Below are 22,361 nucleotides of genomic sequence, written 5' to 3' on the forward strand. Positions count from 1 at the left end.
TATTATCCTTTTATTAAGAATATCCCTAATTGATGAACAAGAAACCATCAGGGAGTCATATTCTCCTCTACTCCCCCTCCAATAAAAGTTAATTTTTGTTCATTTACTCTAAAAATATTTTTTCATTAATTTACTGGTTCATTTCCAATTAAGAGGAAGTATAATTTCTTCAATTGAGGGGAAATTGGTTAAATTGTATTAGCATTATTCCAATAGATCTGTGATTTCATGTTTTTGTTACACATTTAATTTTTATTTTTATTTTCAGCAATGAATTCTCTTCTCCCATCCATTGAAAAAGCAAGAAAAACATAAATATGTATAGTTAAGCAAAATAAATCCCCACATAAGCATTATTATATGTGTATCCATAAGTATCTTTTTTCCATCTAGAGTTGCTTACTATGTTTCGTCCTATACTGAAGTTGGTCATTGTATTAGTTATTTTCTAAACTTTTCAAAACTGTTTCTTTATAATGTAATTATATAACTTGTTCTCCTGCTTCACTGTGAGTCAGTTCATACAAGTAAGTCTTCCCAAGTTTCTCTGAAACCATCCCCCTTCATCATTTCTTAAAGCAATATACATCTTACTAATGGATACCCTTTCATTTTCTAATAATTTACCTTGAAAAGAGCTATTATAAATATTTTTGTACATGTAGGTCTTTTTTCTTTTGGGATGTAGACATGTTATTATTTTTACTAAAAAAATTTCTCATTATTAATGAACAAGATACCATCAGAGAGTTATTATCCCCAGTCCCCAAAGTAAAAGTGGTTTGTTTTTGTTTACCTACATTAATGGTAGATTCATACACTAACTTACTGACTCATTTTCAGTTAAGAATCAATATAAATTCTCCAGTTAGGAGAAAATCGTTTAGGCCATATTGAATTAGTACTCTAAATCTGGGATATTATAGTATACATTTTCCTTCCAAAGATGCAAATCATACAATCCATACATGCAGCCCATCTGGTGTTACACTCCTATGTATTCATGTCATTCCATGAAGGGAAAGGAATGTCTATCTAAAGTGCTAAAAGCCTACTTAGTGCTCTATTCACATTGGGTTATATCAGTTCTTTTTCCTGTTTAAATAGCTGCCTCTAAATATTTGTTTAGAGGATCCTTGTTCGTTATTGATGTTACTATCTTTAAACTTGAACACAGTATATTTATCATGATATTCATTGAGTACCAACTTAATAAATCGGACAAAATATTTTCTTTCCTACTCAGTTGGTTTACTAATTAAATTACACTATAATTTTTAAAGACTAGGAAACATTTCTAACTGAATTGTAGCAGGGCTTTTTTTTTTTTTTTTTTTTTTGGTGATGCTTAAAATGTCAGATTAGAGTTAGAAAATTGGGTCCTAATCCCAGTTTTGCTATATGATACCTGTATAACCTTGGCAAATTATTTTACTTCTCATAAACTTAAAAAGAGGTCTCTTCCAACTGTAAAGCTTCTCTACTTTGACTCTATTTCACTGGTATAACCAATTCCTATAGTTAGAATTCCTTTCATTTATATAGATTAAGATGAACCAAGGGGAATTAAGATACTAGGTTAGAGAATTGCCTGAAGTACGAGAAGTTAAGTGACTAACCCATAGTCAAACAATATGTTGCAGGTAAGACTTGAACTGAGGGGAGGCCAAAAGCCAACCCTATCCAGTACTACACATCCAACATTGATATTTGGAGACAATTTTTGCTTTTTTTTTCCCTTCAGTTATTCTACAGCAAATTTGTTCTGTTATCTCTAATTTGTATATAATAACTTGGGAGTATAAAGCTTTACACAAGGTTAGGAGAAAGGGATTATGGACAAATGCAAATGCTTCAAGCCCCATTATGCAAAATTCCATTTTTCTTATCAGAAGTTGGAGTTGTTAGGTTGACAGACTTCTTCCCCATCAATAACATTTTATAATATCATTGGTATATTTTGGCCACACTTGCATTGTAAAATTGCAGGAGTCCTTGCCTCTGCCTCTTTGTATCACCAACTTGAACTTTCAAAATTTCTGATTAAAGGTTACTTTCCCCAAAAGCCCTTCCATTCTGAGATTACTTTTCTTTTACTCTACCCTATGTGTATCTGTTTATGTGCTGTCTCTTCCATGGGTATACAAGCTCCTTGAAGGCGGAAGCTTTGGGGGATTTTTGAATCACTATTGTTTAATTCAAGGCCTAGCACATAGTATTAGGCTTGATGTCTATTGATTGGTTGATAAGGCGATTATAATAACCTATTTGCAATCACTTTTTATTATGATTTTGCATGGAAATAAGGGATTGGGTGACTCAATGGAAAGAACATCAGGCCTAGAGTCAGGAAGACCTGAGTTCACATCTAACTTCAGACACTTATAACTGTGTGACACTGAAAAAGTCACTTAACCCATTCACCTCATTTTCCTCATCTGTAAAATGAGCTGGAGAAAGAAATGGCAAATTACTCCAGTATCTTTGCCAAGAAAACCCCAAATGGGTCACAGAGTCAAACACAACTGGAAAGTGACTGAAAAACAAGGAAAAGAAATAAGAGGCTACATAAGCATTAGTTATTAGAGTTCTGTCATGGAAGTCAGGAGTATCTGGGTTTATATCCTGCTTCTGACAAGTTAATATTTGGTACTCCAAGGTAACTTTAAGAGTATAAATTGAAAAACAGATGTTGACCTGCATTGGTAAGGGCAGGCTTCTCTTTGGATTTCCCTAGAACAATAATATTGCAGATTTCTTCCCCACCCTTCCCAAGGAATTGACTGAAGCCTATAATGGTTTTTATCTTGTATTTTACTTGAAACCATTTAACACATCAGGCTAGGATAGGTAAGCCTGTACTAGAGAAAGGAAAAGGTAGACATTATTGTCTGCAGTTTGACATTTCACATTCTTAGGATATGTCTTCTAGGATCACTGATGGCATGGATAATGAACTAGATCTATTTTGAAGGACATAGAACACCTTTTATTTATTTATATCTTCCTGATACTGGTGGAGATAGCTCAGGATCCAGGGCAAAAGAACACCATGAATTGCAATATATCACCACCATTAGCCCTGCTTCTGCTGCATCATCTATGAATCCTTTTTTAGTATGATTACAGTTGGAAGGACAACAAAATAATGTTTTCAATAAATATATTTATTATATTCATAATTTATAATAAATATTTATTTGAACTAAATAGAGTGCAAGTACAAGAATCCTTAATCACTTACTGCCTACTTTTTTCCTTGTTTGTTAAACACATACTGTGTACCAGGTATGAATATGCATCTGGGATATGAATAAGAATGATACAGTACTTTCAGGGAGCTTCTAATGGGAAGATTACTTTAAGTAAATAAAAGAATGTTAAAATATTTAAGTACTTACTAGGTGCAAAGTACAGTGTCAAGAGTATAGTAAACAACAACAACAAAAAAAGGCCCTTACTCTCAAGAAACTTAATTTCTAAAGAGGAATTCAATAGGTTTAGGGGATTTTTAATTGTAAGACTGTAATGCATTCTCTGTAATATCAATCTCATTGATAACACTATATCTGTTTCTGATACAGGACCATTTGTCAAGTACCAATGACTTTAATGGAAAGAACTTTTCTGCCTCAGTAGCTGTGGCTACAGTACTGGCAGGGGCATTTGTAAATTTGTATCTCCTCAAGAGTTACTTCCCTTGGACTATGACTTTGGATACCAGTTAGAAGCAGGAGACAGGTCATTGCTTTTTGTAGGGTTTTTGGGATGCAGAGCATGAAAGGATGTAGTGGTAGCAGTGGTTTGACGCAACTGGCGCATACTATCTCCTATCTGTCCTTCAAATTTACTTATTTCTTCAGGTATAAAATAAGTGCATGTTAAATATAAAAAGAATAAATGCAAATAAATACAAGCTATTAAGATGCAACTTAGTTTGAGGAAGATATCAAAAAGAGAGAGCTCAGAGAAGATTTTTTATGTAGTGGTGGTGGTAAAGATTTTGCTTCAGCTCAGTCTTGAGAAGAATTACTTGAGGCAGTGATAGGAAGGTGATACACAATCCAGGAATGGTAAATGACCAGTGGAAGATCTTGGAGATTACATCTTTAATCTATTCCCTCAGACTGCCTTTAGTCCAAATTTAAAGCTCAGTTGTTTGGCTCTAATCTCTATAATTTATGCCCTAATTCTTATTCTAATGTCTGCTAGGTTGAATTGTCTTAAGATACTCATGCCACCCTACATTATATGTACCTCTCCAACCAACTACTTTTCGAGAAACATCATTTAAGCCAATGAAATCATTGTAATATCCACACCACATCTGATTAAACTTCACTGGCCAAGCACTTTTCATATTTCTGACATGTCATAGTACCAAAGTTCACCAGGAGAGGCTGCTATATTAGAAACAATTTGTTTCCTTTAAATGTTTTGTTATCTGGGACCTTGAATATCTCCTGAGCCACTTTCTAGGTCACAATGACCCACTTTCAATCTGGTTTTGATATCTTTCAAAGATTATTTTGGTGGGGTCAATTAAATCTCTGAGTCATAAATTATTCAGTGACCAATGAAGTACCTCAATTTTCCAACAATTGTTTTATTTATTATATATATGTTCCAAATAATTGGCATAGTACCTGGTGTATATAGGTGCTTAATAAATATCTTTTGATTACTAGGATGTATTAAGAATCAACATATAAATTAACCAGATATGAATTTTAAGCACACCTAATATAAAGTTGGATTGTACATTTGGTTTTTTTTTGCTTTTCTGTACACATACTAACCAGGAAACAAAATTAAAAGTTGGTACCAGAGGTCTTAAGGGTACTGTTTAAGTATATTATGTACATCTTTTAACATATATTGGATTGCTTGCCATAAGGTGGGGGGGGGGGGCGGGGGGGGAAGAAGGGGGAAAAATTTGGAACACAAAGTTTTGTAAGGGTCAATATTGAAAAATTATCCATGCATATGTTTTATAAATAAAAAGCTTTAATAAATATATATATATATATACTTTTTATTTAGAGGAAATATAACTTTTAAATTTAGCCAAAGCATAAATCTTAATTTTGTTATCACCAAAGGTATAAAGGTACAGTGGCTACATTTCACTTTAGGGCTATGTGTAATTTTGTGTGCTTATATTCACTCTGCATTATCCTTGTTTTGATTAACTCTTGATCATCTAAATTTTGAAATTGACATCTTAATTTGGGAGATGGGTACTGATCAGTAGGTAGAGCTCAGCACAAGTGAACTTCATAAAACTTCAACAAATAATAACCTTAAATATGACCTATAAGTGTTGCATGGGGCCTATCTACTTTTGGTAAGCCTTCATTCTCTGCAATATCCTGGCCTGATAACAAATGTAATTCACTGATTAAATTCATTTTTGTCTTTTCATTTTTTCTTTTTCCTTTTAACAATATGAAAAGAAATTCAAACATTAAATAACATAGAGCATTCTTTATATTTATATTGTATTTTCAGAGAAGTAACAAACTCAGTTGTTCCTCATAAAAACCCTGTAAGCTCAAAAGAAGAGGTATTATCTCTATTTTACAGATAAAGAATGATATCTACAAAGATTAACTAGATTATTCAGGGTCACAGAGCCAATAAAGAGCAGAACTAAGATTAAATTTCATTTCTTCCTAATCCAGTGATTATATCATTATATCACACTGTCCCTCAATTCACATGTCAATTTAATGGTGGGGCTAAATATACTTAACTGTATTTTCCATTGCTGGAACCACTACTTCAGTTGAGAAAACAGGATACACAGAGAATGGCAAAAGTAGAAACATCTTTGGCAATTTTGAGCAGATAATCATGTAACATGCTGATTAGCAATCAAGATACCTCCAAATCAGAAAATGGAACTGACATAGAGAAACACTTTTATAATTGTGGTATGGCTGCCTTTTCAAGATGAGTTTGATTATTAGTCACAGGGTCTAGAGGGAATTTAAGATTATTTGAAAGGAAGTAATTTCCTATTCCACAGAGTTTAGAGTCTATCATTTATGCTAGCCATGAAAATTTAAAACACTAGGTCTTCAGTCAACTTGTCTCCTCTCATCAGAAATGTTCAGATCTTGTTGGGACAGTGATAGGAATACAGAGCTAGTTTACTTGCTGTAGTAGCTGCTATGATCTGAGGTGAGCAATAAATTATGTAATTATGGTAGCTTTTTCTAGGACTCTGACTATATGTCTTTGCAAATCTACTTCTAAGATTAGTGGCATTCTTAGCAGCCCAGTTCTACATATTTTATATTTTCTATGTATTCCTTATTGGCTCAGAGAGTACATAAGTGAGAAAGCTGGTTTCCAACTGACCTATGCTTAGGTAAAACCACCTCTGGTATTCAGTTCTGTATGTTGTTTTTTAGAAGAGACACTGATAAGGTGGAAAATGAGTTTTTGGCCACTGCAGGCATTTAGAGGTTCAAGGACTTCTTGTTTAGGATATCATAGAGGGTATTAGCCTGGATTCCCTCTTATTTTTAAGAATCACTGATTCATATACAAATCTATTCTTTCCCTGTCTAGAAGCACACTAACTATACTGTGGTGAATATGAGGTCTTGAATTGCTCCCCACTTTCTGACTTCTCAGTTATAATCCTCAATCCCCTGATCATTATATTAAGAAGGACTGTTCTACCTAAAAAAGAGAATACTAAAGCAGTCAATAATTTGAGATTTGTAGCCTAGTCTACTTAAGTAGGTTAAGTATAGGGTGTCTCTTGCAAAATCACAAGTAGCCGTCATGCATTCATTTATTTACCCAGTCAATAAACATTTGTTAAGTACCTGTTATGCGCCAAGCACTGTACTAGCCACTAGAAATTCAACTACAGAAAAAAACAATTTCTATTCACAAGGATCTCAGAATGTATAAAGAATTAGTAGCAATGTTTTTGTAGTATTTTTCTCTTCCCACATCATAGTATCTTTGTAGCAGAACTTTGCCTAGGGACCAGTCATGCTATATCCTAGCACTGCATGGGGACAATTTCTGTTCCCATATTGAAAATAAATTAATAGAACTCACATTAACAATAATATTAATGTTATTATTAATAAATACAACTATGGCCAGAAGTTACTTAGATAGGCCAAGATCTGCCTATGGGACCCAAATGCTAATAACATAAGCCTAACCTATAAGTTCATATGCTCCCAGAGCTGTACTTCCAAGGTTATTTTAATAAGACTGAAGCTGGTAATGGAATGCTGTTGTCAAAAACATCTAAAGGACAGCTTAAAAGAATGACCATCTATATGATTGTTATGGAATATTATTGTTCTATAAGAAACAATCAGCAGGATAATTTCAGAGAAGTCTGGAGAGACTTACAGGAAATGATGCTGACTGAAGTGAGTAGAACCAGAACATTGTACACAGCAACATTATGTGATGATAAATTCTAATGGACGTGGTTCTTTGCAATAATGAGATGATTCAAACCAGTTCCAATTGTTCAGTGATGAAGAGAACCATCTACACCCAGAGAGAGGATTGTGAGAACTGAGTATGGATCACAACATAGCATTTTCACTTCTTTTGTTGTTGTTTCCTTGAATTTTATTTTCTTTCTCATTTTTTTCCCTTTTGACCTGATTTTTCTTGTTTAGCAAAATAATTGTGTAAATACATGTGCATATAATGGATTTACATATATTTTTACCATATTAAAATATAATGGATTACTTGCCATCTAGGGGAGGGATGGGGGAAAAGGGAAGGGAAACTAGAACACAAAGTTTTGCAAGGGTCAGTGGTAAAAAATTATCCTTGCATATGTTTTGAAGATCAAAAGCTTCAATAAAAACAAACAACAAAAAAGAATGGCCATCTTTAGCCTATTCCTTTTATATATGGCAAGAGTCATCTCAAAGAAAAATCTCAAGAAAAGATCACATAAGCATCAAATTAGTGGAGTAGTTTTTGTTTTATAACCTGAAAACTTTAACAAAAAATAAATTGTTCTAGAATACTCAAAACTAAGCCAAAGTGCTATTTTATTTCTGATCCCTTCAGCTATATAATTATTCCCTTCCACTTAAAGTTACTTTATACTTCTATATAAAGTTACTATATACTGTATTTATATGTTATATGTGTGTTAAATGTTTGTTGATTGATTAATTGACTAATTAATTTTCCTAAGAGTTTATGTGGAATCAAAAAACATAAGTACTGTAGTTTGGGTAATGATACAAGAAAGTTATCCAGAATTTTTAAATATAAACAAAACAATGATAAACTGAATCCATTGGTCACTGTCAGAAAAAAAAAAATCATGCTGGAAACTCTAAGATATGTACTGGTTAAATTTCAAAATATCAGAAACAACATATTTTGTCAGCCAGAACAAAGACCTTTAGTTAGAAAAGAAAATTAATTCAAATAACTCAGGATTAATCCACAGTCATGAAAAAGCAATGAAAAAAAATGGAGTAAGATTTTTCAAAAGAACGACCTCGAGCTCCAATCCAAAATAACATATGCTGCAAAATTAATCAACAATGAAAAAAACTGACTTTCAACAAAATAGAAGGTTTTTTTAGGTAGTCCTGGAAAAAAAATCCAGAGATGAGCAGAATATTCACTTTGCAAGCATTCTAAAGAAATTCAAGTAAATTAAAACAAATATCAAGAAAAGATTACATAAGGAAATAATTTTTTTTATATTCATGGATGATTTTTAAAAATTGAAGTAAAGAATAAAAGAACAAGAAAACCTCAAAGAACAAAAGCAAATTGGCATAAAGAATGAAGGGGAGAAGGGTTGAATTAATATTTAGTGGACTAAATCCCCTGATTCCCTCTAAGTAAGTAAATATCTTCTGTGAGAAGTATAATACACTAAGGAGTTACCAAAAAAAGAATAGAAGTAAGGGGAAATTGAGTCTTGGTAGAAGAGTGAGATGGGTAATCCTTTACACATTTGGGTATTAAAGTGTTCAGAAATAGATTGACTTACTTCCCCACTCCCCTCTAGTCACTCTTTCAAACTTCTTTTTTCCTGAGGTCCTATATGCTTCCTCCAGTCCCTCCTCTAACTCTGTCTTTTATTTGACTTAGGAAACAAAAGCCATCTACCCTGTTTCCTCTTTTCCAGTCTTATTCCAAACTTCAAAATCCTTGTCCATCATTTAACCTCGCCTCTACTATTTCTGAAAGTGGATGTGACCATGCTTGCCAAAACCAACAGCTTCCCCATGCCCTTGATTCTATCTCTTACAGTTCTCTCCAGATCATTTGATGGCACACCTTCCCCATCAGTAAAATATTTTCCAAATGCACACTCAATGTAGACATAACTTATTTCTAACTTATATACATGTGTTAGTAATTTTGTATATTGTAAAACATATCTAAAAACTAGGCATTGAAGAGGATAAAATAAGAATGAAAGAATATTGCTTTTCAGGTATGTAAGGAATGAGTAGAGTTTATTGAGAAAAGTTACAGATTTGTGCTTACAACCATTTGGCAGTCCTCATGCAGTTTTCCACACTGTGTTTCCCTCAGCAGCATCCCACCCAACTAAATATGGATTTTAGGAGGCAAAGATGAGAAGGGAGTGCATTCCAGGAACGAAGAAAGGCCACTGAAAAGGCATAGAAATGGAAGGTATAGTGACATGTTAAGATTAGTCAAAAGGTTAGTGTGGATAAACCATGCATACCATAATGTAAATTAAGGCTTAAGAGAGTATGGTGGACACACATTATGAAGAATTTTAAATGACAAAAAGGAATTGGGAATGGAATGATAGTTAATTTTATCCTAAAGGAACTAGAAATCAAGTTTGTTAAGAAAGAGCGCAACATTGTCAGACTTGTACCCTAGGAATCATTTTGGCAGCTGGGTAGATGTATGGATTGGAAAAAAGGAGAGATGAGGCAATGAAACCCAACTAGAAGCCTATTACAGAGTATAGATAATAAGACCTAAAATTAAGATGGTAGCTTTGAAGGAGGGAAAAATATGGAGGTAAATATAAGAAATGTGAAGACTGAAATGGAAAGATTTGGCAATTGATTGAACATATAGGATTTAAAGGCCAAAGAATGCACAATTTAGACTTTTTGAGAGCTCCACAAGCAATGCATTAATGTGCCCATAGTACTTCCAACATTTAGCATTTTCCACTCTTTTCATCTTTATTAATATGATGGACAAGAGTTGTAACCTCAGAGTTACTTAAATTTGACTTTCTCTGTTACTGAATGGAAAATCTTTCATGATTACTGATATCTTAAATTTCTTCCTTTGAAAATTACCTATTCATAATCTATTTAGCTTTTGGGAAATGGTTCTTAGTCATATACATTTAAATCCATTTTTATCAGTTTTGGATACTGGATCTCTATTAAATCAACTTAGAGCAAGGATTTTCCCCGTTACCTATTTCCTTTCCAATTTAACTGCATTAGTTTTGTCTGTCCAAAAATTTTTAAATCCTATACAATTAAAATTGTTCATCTTATCTTATATGTTCATCTTATATAATACATTCCATTGCTTTTAAAAATCTTGACTTCTCCCCAATATTTATGTCTAAAAGGTAATTTCTTCCTTGCTCCTCTAATTTGTTTATGATATGACCTTTTATATATAGGTTAGGTATCCATTTGAATGTATTTTAGTATATAGTGGGAGATGTTAATCTCTATCCAATTTCTGCAATACTGCTTATCATTTTTTCATAAGTTTTTATCAAATAGTGAGTTATTTCCCCAGTTACTGGGGCTTTGTGTTTATTGAAAACTATGCTTCTAAGGTCCCTACCTTCTATATGTTGCATACTGTGTGAGTGAAATTTAACAAAAAGGTAAAAAGGCATATTTTTCTGAGCAAGATAATATTTTGTTATAGTTGGTTTCATGAGAATAAGATGGGTCAATGGCTTGCCTCAATTTATATCAAAGATCCCAAATTGAAAATGCACCTCATAGCACAGAACAAAGAACAGGATAGGAGAAGAGACATCCTGAAGCTGAGGACAACATGATTTGTTACATAGCTGAGGCAATGGGAACAACATGACTGGTTGGAAGTTTGATATTAAGGAGTTAGCAATGATCTCCAGCCTTTCTGTGAGTAAGAAGTGTTCATCATTTGAATTCTAGAGGTAACAGGCCATAGCAAACCAGATATTGTTGAAGAATAGCTTGGTGGCATGAATATATTAAAGCCAACTCCTTTATAGCAAGGAGTATTTTCCCAGGGTTATCTAAATTCCTTAAGGCAATTGCTTGAGTCTTGAGGCAAGACTAAAACAGTAATTAGCCAGAGAATTGGATTTCTCAATTTAATCCATTACAGGCTAGTTCAATTCTAAACTGGCTTCAAAGACAAAGAACCCTGATATAGACAATTACAGAATAAAATCAATTATAAATAGGATCAATTAAAAAAGATACAGAATCAATTTAAACTTCTCAATATCTAACCTATTCTATTCACTGACCTCTCTATTTTTTAAAATCAATACTAAATTGTTTTAAGAATTAAGGCTTCATAGTATACTTTGATATATTTCTGGTAAGCTCTCCATTCCTTGCCATTTTTTCATTGTTGCTGTTTATGTTCTTGACTTGACACGTGATTTTGCTTATTATTTTTTGAGCTTTAAAAATAGTTATTTGGCAATTTAATTGTTATGGCATTGGGTAATTAAGTTAATTCATGGCATTGTCATTTTTATTATATTGGGCTGACCTACCCATGAGCTATTAGTATTTGTTCAATATAGTTGGTAGATTTGCTCCTATCTTTTATATCTTTTGTAGTTGTCTTGAATGGAATATCTCTTCTAGACGTCTTTCTGAATTTTGTTGATAATAGACAGCAATGCTAATGACTTATGAAACCTTGCTAAATTTATTAATTATATTAATTAATTTTATTGAGTCTTTGGATTATCTAAGTAAATCATCATGCAAGAAGCCATAATTGTTTCCTTTTTGCTTATCCTTATTCCCTTTATTTTACTTTCTTATTTTATAGCAGTAGCTAACAGTTTTATAACTATGTTGAGTAACAATGGTAATAATGGGATTTTTTTTCCTCCGAGTCCTTACTGAAAAGATCTTCAGTTTTTTTCTTTTATATGTGTTTGTTCTTGGTTTTAAATAGAAAATACTTATTATATAAAGGAAAGACCGTTTTCCCCTAAGCTTTATGTTTTTTTTTAAACAGAAACAGATATTGAATTTTATTAGAATACCCTATTAATAATGTTTTAATTGATTATGTTGATTCGCTTTATATTAATCCATATGTTAAAAAGAACCCTGAATTCCTGATATAAAATGAATCCAACCTTAGCATATAATCTTCCTAATATGTTCTTGCAGTTTATTTGCTAATATTTAATTTATAATTTTTCTGTCAATTAGAAATACTGGACTATCGGTTTCTTTCTCTGTTTTATCTCTAAGAAGCATTCATTGTTTGAGTCCAGATGCAAGGTATAGAGGTAACAGATCAGATTTTTTTTTTTAATAGCCAAATATAACCAGGAGCAAATCTACCAAGCTATATTGAAGAAATGTAAATTGCTCATGGATAGGTCAACCCAATATAATAAAAATGGCAACTGCCTGAATTAACTTAATTATCCAGTGCCATAACAAATAACTATTTTATAAAGCTCAGAAAATAATAATGAGAATCATAGGAACAAAGAATCAAGAACATAAATAGTAATAATGAAAAATGGCAAGGAATGAAAGTCTATCAGCAGATCTCAAAATATACTATAAAGCAGTAATTCTGAAAACAATTTAACATTGGTTAAAAAAAAAAGTCAGTGAGTAGAACAGATTAGGTATTAAGAAGTTTAAATTGATTCTGTATCTTTTTTATTGATTCTATTTAAAATTAATTGATTTTGTTTGATAATTATGTAAGTCAGGGTTTTTTGTCAGGGTTTTGTTATGACATGTTATAGAGCATGTTTGTTGTCTGATAGAAGAGCAAGGGTCTTCTCTGTATTTGTTTTAGGTATCAAAGTCATGTTTGTATTGTAGGATGATTTATTGAAATCAGTTTGGGTAATGTTGGAATTAATTTTTCTTGGAATGTTTGATAGAATTTACTTGTAAATCCATTGATCTTAGAGATTTTTTTCTCTTTAGGAGTTTATTTTTGGTTTGTCAAACTTCTTTTTATGATGGAGGATTGTTCTAACAATCTATTTCTTTTCTTTTTATTTTTTTTTTGTGAGGGTTAAGTATTCATTCACATTCTCTAAATTACTATTAGTTTTGTTAGTATATTATCATAAATCATTTCTGAGAATTTTATTTTCATTTCAATCATTGTGAATTATTTTTTCATTTTTGAAACAATTTGCTTTTCCTCTCTCTCTTCTCTCTCTCTCTTTTTCTCTCTCTCCTTTTCTCTTTCTCTGTCTCTCAAACACTTTTTCTGTTTTATTAGATTCTCCACTCATGCCCTCTTAAAAAAACAGCCTCTAGATTTTATCAGTTTAGTGTTATAGGCTGTCTTTTAATTTTGGGATTTGGGAAGAGGGTTGCTTCAAATTCTATTAATCTCTTTAATTTTCAGACTTCCTACTTTGTTGCTTAAGTTGGAATATTTTGAGTTATTGTTATTAAAGTTTTTTTAAGATGCATATCTCTCCAGGCCTCTCTGAAATCATCCTGCTAATTGTTTCTTATAGAACAATAATATTCTATAACATTCATATACTATAACTTATTCAATCACTCTCCAATTGATGGACATTCATTTAGTTTCCAGTTTCTTGCTATTACAAAAAAGGCTGCCACAAACATTTTTGCTCATGTGGGTCCTTTAAGATCTCTGAGATATAAGCCCAGTAGAAACACTGCTGGATCAAAGGGTATGCACAGTTTAATAACCTTTTGAGCATAGTTCAAAATTGTTTTCCAGAATAGTTGGATCAGTTCACAATTCCACCAACAATGTATTAGTGTCCCAGTTTGCCCACATTCTCTCCAACATTCATCATTATCTTTTCCTATCATCTTAGCCATTGATAAAATTTTCTACCATTTTTTGTAATTTGTTCTTTAATCCAGTAGTCCTATGGTTATATAATTTAGTTTTCAGTTACTTTTTGATTCTTTCATCTAAATAAAAATTTAAGAATGTGACTTAAGAATCAGCATTCTCGAAGCAGCTAATTGGTGCAGTGGATAGAGTACCAGTCCGGAACTCAGGAGGACCTGAGTTCAAGTCTGGTTTCAGACACTTAACACTTCCTGGCTGTGTGGCCCTGGGCAAGTCACTTAACCCCAATTGCCTCAGCCAAAAAAAAAAAAAAAAAAAAAGAAAGAAAAAAGAAAAACCCAGCATTCTCACTTACATTAGAGGGATTTACTTAAATATTTAAAATTAAAGTAGAGATTTAAGAAAGCCAAACAGTGGCCTCACACATGTGATATGGCAAAAGCTAAATAATTTTAGGTTTTATAAATATTTAAAGTTATAGAGAACTTCACTGAGATATTAATTGAATTTTAAAATATTACAATTTGTTTGACCTATATTTTAGTGCTTTTTCTCCACTATCAATATTGTAAAGGGAGTAATTTCAAGTTAACAGCAGATTTATCTTAAATAAATTGATAGTGTTTAAGTAACTTGTAGAATTTTGCATATGAAGATCACTTAATAAGTGCATATTTAACTTGCTTTAAGAACTATGTATATTTAACATATAAGCTGAAGTATTAATATAATCAAATCTAATACATCACAGCAAAAGCTGATTTACTACATGTGGCAGGATAGAGGATGGAATCATTGCTGTTGCAACTACTATACAGGTAACTCATTTAGCAGTCATAAAGTCAGTTTGCCTGCCCTTTTCAGAGACTCATCAGTGTTTCTGACAGCAGCCCTCATTTTCTGCTATCTCTTCTTAATCAGGAGGGTGATTTGGAGAATTTATTTTAGCTTCCAAATGCAATCTGTTATGATTAATCAATAAAAATCATTTCTGACCTGGGTTCTGATTAGCTTTTAAGATGAGTTCTTCTATGAATTCATATTATGAGAGAGAGAAGCACAATGTTTCCTATAGAGGGGCACAGGATCTTTGAAGTTCCTTTTCACAGGTCATATGTGCAACTAGACATTACTACATGTCAAAAAAAAATCAAGCTTAAATGTAGAGGATTTTTAGAAGATGAAAGAACAGGGACTGGTTGCTATTTTTAAAAAGGGATATAGAAAAAGAATATTGAAGTGGATACCTAATGAAAGGGGATTCATATGTATATGGAATGTCCCAAACGTCTTAGTCCCAAAAAGTTTCAAAAGTCACAAGAGCATGCACATGTGTGAATCTAAGGGGTAGAAACCACCCATCTGTATGGTACCTTAACTAGGTACAAATTGCTTTTTTTGTTTTGTTTTGTTTTTAATTGACTCAAGCAATCACAACAGAGTGTGAATAGGTTCTGAGTTACCCCCCTGAACCAATCTAAGCCAATGTAAGAAACACTGTCAGCCTTAAGCATTTTATATAAGAGGAATAAGTTTTCTCAGAGATAGGAAAGAAGAGAGTCTGAATCTGGTCTAGAGGTTAGTGCAAATATGAAGCAAAGGGAAGAACAAGCTACAGTAAAGAAGAGAGATAGCAAGAATAGTGTTTAACTGTATCTGTCAGACAAGGATCCAGGTTGAGAGAAGCAGCAGAGAAAAGATACTCTTCCCCAACCTCTTCTCCTGATGCTCATCTATTCACAGAAACAAAAAATATAATTTGTTATTTTCTTACCCAAATGTTACCAATAAACTGAATTTTGTTTCAGCCACAGAGGCCACAGGAATTAACAAGAGATAGTTATAAATATATAGTAAGTCAGAGAGCTCAATTTCTAAGTTTTAGGAATTTTTCTTAACTAAAGATTTAGAGTAATTGTGACTGAACTCAGAACTGTTCAACTAAAATAAGTTCCCTAAAGCTGAAAAAAATGAATCAAGTAGACCTTAGAGAACATTGTTATTCTATATACTTAGATTGAGTTAATGATTGTAACAAAGTATGTTTAAACATATGTATACATTCCATATGTATATATGTATGTGTAGTTATATATAGATTTAAAACAGTCCTTGGCATATAATTTTTTATTGATAGACACACACAAATCACAATTGAAAGGAAATCAATAAATTGTATTTAGCTTTAGTTAAATGCCAAAGACTGCTTAGCACCCTAAAAAATGGGGCATAAAGTAGATGGCTTTTCTTTTTTCCTTTATCTTGGGACTGGATCTGTGACTTCACTGGGTGTAGGGAACTAAGTGTAGTAACGCCTTCTTTAATGTGGTTAAGCAACTGTTCTGAGATTTAAATGTGAATACAGGTGTGAAATTCACAGCCCACTGCCCCCTGAAGCCAGATTAAAATGTACATAATTGGAAAATGTTTAACAAAATAAATGAAAATACAATACAACATAGATAATGTTCATTTGTGGTTTACAAATCAATATGTAGTCCAGGAATCCTCCTATTTGACATCATTGTTTTAGAAGTTGGGGGACTCAAATTAAATTATTTAAGCTAGTATCCCGTAGAGGACCACAGATATCTGGGAACTCTGAGAAATATAGACTTGAAGCAAAGATACTTACAGCAGGGTGTTTACTCAGTGTGATTGATGAAATGATGGTTTTTTAGTTCGTATATACTTAGTACTTAGTGTTATATGGTGATATAATGGTTCTACAGTTGGCACATGCTTAGTGTGCTGTAGTGATGTAATTGCACGAAGGTATTTAAGAGCTGAGAGGACTTGAAATAAGCAGACTCGAGTGTGTGAGAGAGTGTGCTTGAGCTCGACTCCGGACTCTGTCCCTGACCATCCTCGTGGTGACTCTTTTGCTCAAGGCCCATCCAGAGATCCTCAAGAAAGCTAGCCCGGACATTATAGTATCCAATAAGTGTCAAAAGTGTTATATTACTAGCTAATTTATTATTTTTGAATAAACAGAGAACAAGTACTATTAAGATGAATGCTTTTCAGTCCTTTGATGTTTTCAGTTTTTGACTTGGAACCTGGAAACTTAAATTCAAATCCTAATACTTACTAAACAAATAATTGAATTTCCCAAGGTCTTAACTTCCTTAAATGTTGGGAGAGGGATGATAATACTTGCACTATGTACTTCACAAGGTTGTTGAAAAGAAAGTACTTTGTAAATCTTATGTGCATGTTATCATAGCATCTGCTGTCAATTCTACTGGCCACAGTATCTCTGGAACTAGTTGATCCTTATTTCATTAAACAAATGGAAGTTAATGGATGTGGTAACTTATTAGGAGATGATTTTTCAATTTTATATAGGTATTTGGATTTTTTGCTAAATTTTATTTTAATATTTCTAAAAAAGTCTTTTAAATGCATCTTTTTATGAACTTTTTTCCCTGATTTTTTTTCTTCTCTGTATTCTTGGCATTTTATAAGGATTAAAATTTATTTCAACTAAGGAGCACAGTAATAATTAAACTAAATTTATGATGACCAGAACTGAAATGGAGAATGGTTTACATTAATTGTTTGAATTCACAGAACATAAAAGCAAATTTTGAATTATATGGTCTAAAAATTAATAAGAAACCAAGAAACTATGATAAACTATGATTATCATTTTTTTGGGGGGTCATGATAAAGAAACTACTGTTCTCACAGGATTAGATAGTTCTAAGTCTCTATTTTCTTTCTTTTTTTTATTATAGCTTTTTATTTAGAAGTTATATGCATGGGTAATTTTATAGCATTTTATTTAGAAGTTATATGCATAGGTAATTTTATAGCATTTGAAGTCTCTATTTTCTAAGGCCTAATATGTCCAGGTCGACAAAAGCACGAAACAGAAAAATATAGATCAAAGATCACTGATTCTGAATGAGAAGTGACATGAAACAGTCACTTGTTGATGCATTGTATTTCTTTCTTCCCAGTGGGACCTTTCTGACTTCTTTCCTCTAGCTTCCAGCCATCATCACCATCTATTTCCTTTAGAATTCATTCAATGATTAGTGCCTCAGGCTTGTTTTCTTTGAATTTTTTTGTGCAGTAGATAGAGTGCCAAGTCTGGAGTTAGAAGACTTGAGTTCAAATCTGGTTTCAAATATATATTGGGAAAGTCACTTAACTCTCTGCCTCAGTTTTCTCAACTGTAAAATGAAGATAATGATAAAGCCTGTCTCTGAGGATCATTGTGAGAATCAAATGAGATACTTATAAAGTGTTCAGCTTCATATCTTACTAGTCTGAGAGCAGACATATCAAACTCACAATGTACTGGTCATTTGTATTCTGTTAAAGTCAGATTAAAACATAATTATAAAATGTTTAATAAAACAAAAATGTAATACAATTTAGATACTGTTAATTTTTAGTTTTCTAAGTCAATCTGAACTTAGGAAAAACTTGTTCCCTTCCCATTATAACTATGGACTTGTACAACATTCTATTTGAGACTTTTGTCTTAGATCATTCCCCTATTTCCCCAGGCATGTTCCTTCCCTCAGGGCTTGCTGACTGCCCCTAAAATGTTCTTGTCCCTGGAGGACTTAGAGCTCTAACATAAACAAATAATTGAATCTCCCAAGGTCTTAACTTTCTTAAATGTTGGAAAGGGATGATAATACTTGCACTATGTACTTCACAAGATTGTTGAATCTTATGTGCATGTTATTATAGCATCTGCTATCAATTCTACTGGCCACAGTTTCTCTGGGACTAGTTGATTCTTATTTGATTAAATAAATGGAAGCTAATGGATGTGGTAGCTTATTAGGAGATGATTTTTCAACTTTATATATGTATCTCAAGTTGTAATCCACGATCTGTGGCTTTCTCCAGCCTAAGGAAAAAATGACCCACTCACTTCTTGCCTGATAAACCTTTTGTCACTTTTCAGATTGATTAAGATGACAGGAAAAGATAATGATAAATGTTGGAGGCAATGTGGGAAAACTGGGACACTAATGCACTGTTGTAAAATGATCCAACTATTTGTGGAGTCAAGATGGCAGAATAAAGGCAGAAACTCTCCCAATATCGCCCCCCCCCATACTGCTCCAAATTCCTTTAAATAAGGACTCTGAACAAATTTCAGAGCATCTGAATACCCAAAAAGATGGAGTAGAACATTTTCCAGCCAAAAACTACTTAGAAGGTCCTTAGAAGGACTCCCAAGATGGGACTCCAGCACACAATCCCAGTGCAAGCCATGCCAGTGCAGACCCAGACCCAGACCCAGTCCCAGCCCAGCCCTAGCACCAGCTAAGCAGGATTCTGTTGCTTTAGCACACTAGATCTTACAGCTACATTGGGATGGGGAATAACTCATTACAGTTCCAGGAGCAGAAAAGTGTGGTTGTGGCCAGATAATTACTTAGAAGGACATCTGAAAACAGCTTGGGACAATGCACCCTCCACCGTGGAAATAGAGTCCTACTTTAATAAAGAGTTAAAAGTCAAGTAACAGTTTAGGAAAATGAGCAGACAACAAAAAAATGTTTCTGACCATAGAAAGTATATGATAAGGAAGATCAAAACACATTCAGAAGAAGATAATAAAGTCAAAGTTCCTACATCCAAAGCCTCCAAGAAAAATAAGAATTGGTGTCAGGCTATGGAAGAACTCAAAAGGAATTTTGAAAATCAAGTAAGAGAGATAAGAGAAAAAATTAGAAAAAGAATTGAGAGTGATGCAAAAGGAAATAGAAAAAACCAATGAGGAGGAGAATGCCTTAAAAAGCAAAATTGGGCAAATGGGAAAGGAGACATAAAAGCTTGCTGAAGAAAATAATTCCTTAAAAATTAGACTTGAGCAAATAGAAGCTAATAACTTTATGAAAAATCAAGATCAATAAATCAAAACCAAAAAAATAGGAAAAAAAAGTGAAATATCTCACTGGAAAAATAACTGACTTGGAAAATAAATTTAAGAGAGCTAATTTTTAAATTAACTTTATTTTTATTTATTTTCAATATTTATTTATATATAATATTTATATAGTATTTATTTATATATATAATATTTACATATTATTTATTTATGAAAATCATGATCAAAAAAAGAGCCTGGATATCATCTTTCAAGAAATTATCAATTTGTCCAATTATCAATTATCAAGAAATTGTCCTGATATTCTAGAACCAGAGGGTAAAACAGAAATCAAAAGAATCTAATTACCTCCTGAAAGAGATCCCAAAATGAAAGCTCCCAGGAATATCATGGCCAAATTCCAGAAATTATCTAACCCATTCTGGGAAGTGATTTAGAACTATGCCCAAAGGGCTATCAAATTCTATGTACCCTTTGATCCAGCAGTATCTTTTACTAAATCTGTGTCCCAAGGAGATCATAAAAAAAGGGGAAAGGATCCACATGTACAAAAATGGTGGTAGCAGTCTTTTTGTAGCAGCAAAGAATTGGAAATTGAGGAGATGCCCATCCGTTGGAGAATAACTGAATAAGTATTGGTATATGAATATAATGCAATATTATTGTTTTATAAGAAATGATGAGCAGATTGATTTCAGAAAAGGCTGGGAAGACTTACATGAACTGATGCTAAGTAAAGGGAGTAGAACCGAGAGAACATGGTACACAGCAATAAGGTTATGTGATAATCATCTATGATGGACTTGGCTTTTTTCAACAGGGAGGTGATTTGAGGCAATTCCAATAGACTTATGATGGAAAGTGCCATCTACATTCAGAGAGAGAGGTATGGAGATTGAATATGGACCAAAGCATAGTATGTTCATCTTTGTTGTCGCTGTTGTTTGGGTTTTTTTCTTTTTCTTTTTTCCCCTTTTGATCTGATTTTTCTTGCACAGCATGACAAATTTGGAATATGTTCAGAAAAATGGCACGTTTAACCTATATCCAGATTGCTTTCTGTCTTGGGGAAGATGGGAAGGGAGAAAAATTTGGAACACAAGGTTTTGCGAAAGTGAATGTTGAAAACTATCTTTGCATGTATCTGGGAAAATAAAATATTATTTTTAAAAAAGCAGATACCAAAAAAATTCAATTCAAACTAAAATCTGGTAAAAAAAAAACAACTAAAAAAAATAATCTGTGACATTTAGACTCTTTAATAACTGATTACATTCTTGGTAGCATTTAAAGCTTTGCAAAAAGCGATTGACTAGCTCCAGAAGTGAGTAGATCCTTTCCTATATTAACAGCACAGTGTGTTTTCTAGGTTCTTGCATAGGGAAGGTCTGGAGTTCTGCCCTAGACCCATTAACTGATATGGCTTCAATAATAAGAAGTACTTATTACTCTTATATTTTCAAAGTATTGGATTAAGCTCTGGAAATACAAATAAAAAAATAATAATCCCTGTTTCCAAGGACCTTACGTTGTAATGGAGAAAACAACATGAAAATAACTAGATACATACAAGATAAATAGAATGGATGGAAGGAATTCTAAAAGGGGCAGGCATTAGCAGCTTGAGGGCACCAGGAAAAGCCTCTAAGTATATAAATGGGATTTTAATTGAGTCTTGAAAGAAGTCAGAGAAAATAAAGGAAATGAGGAGGAAGAATATTCTAGAATCAGGAGACAGTTGGTACCCAAAGACATGTAGATGACATATAGATTATTATGTTTGAGAAAGTATAAAAAAAATAAAGTTGGAACATAGGAAGAGTATGTAAGAAGATAAAAGAAGAAGGGGAAAGGCAGGAGAGGGCCAAGTTACAAAGAAATTTAAATGCTAAACAGAGGAGTTTATATTTGACCTTTAAAATCAATTAGTCCATCAATATTAAGATCTTACTATGTGCCAAGCACTGTGCTAAGTACTGGGGGTTCAAGAAGAGGCAAAAGATAGTTTCTGACCTCGAGGATCTTACAGTCTAAGGGGAGACAACATACAAATATATATAAAGCAAACTACATACCGAATAAGTAGAGAATAATTAAAAGAGGAAATATACTGGAATTAAGAGGGTGTAGAAGATAGTATTTCAGTTGGAATTTAAAGGAAGATAGGGACATTAGTAGAATGAAGGGAGTGTTCCAGACCTGGATGACAGTCAGAAAAAATATCTGAGACAAAAGACTAGGAATGGCCAGGAGGCTAATGTCACTGAGTCAAAGGATATAAAGCAGAGAATAAGGTATAAAATTGGAAAAGTAGGGGTTAGGTTTTGAAGGGCTCTGAATACCAAACAGAAGATTCTATGTTTGCTCCTAAAGGCAATTTGAAGCATCTAGAGATTATTGAGTAGTGGTTTGACATGATTGGATTTGTGCTTTGGGAAAATCACTTTAG

Source organism: Sarcophilus harrisii, chromosome 3 (genome assembly GCF_902635505.1).
Source record: "Sarcophilus harrisii chromosome 3, mSarHar1.11, whole genome shotgun sequence".
NCBI classification, from domain to species: domain Eukaryota; kingdom Metazoa; phylum Chordata; class Mammalia; order Dasyuromorphia; family Dasyuridae; genus Sarcophilus; species Sarcophilus harrisii.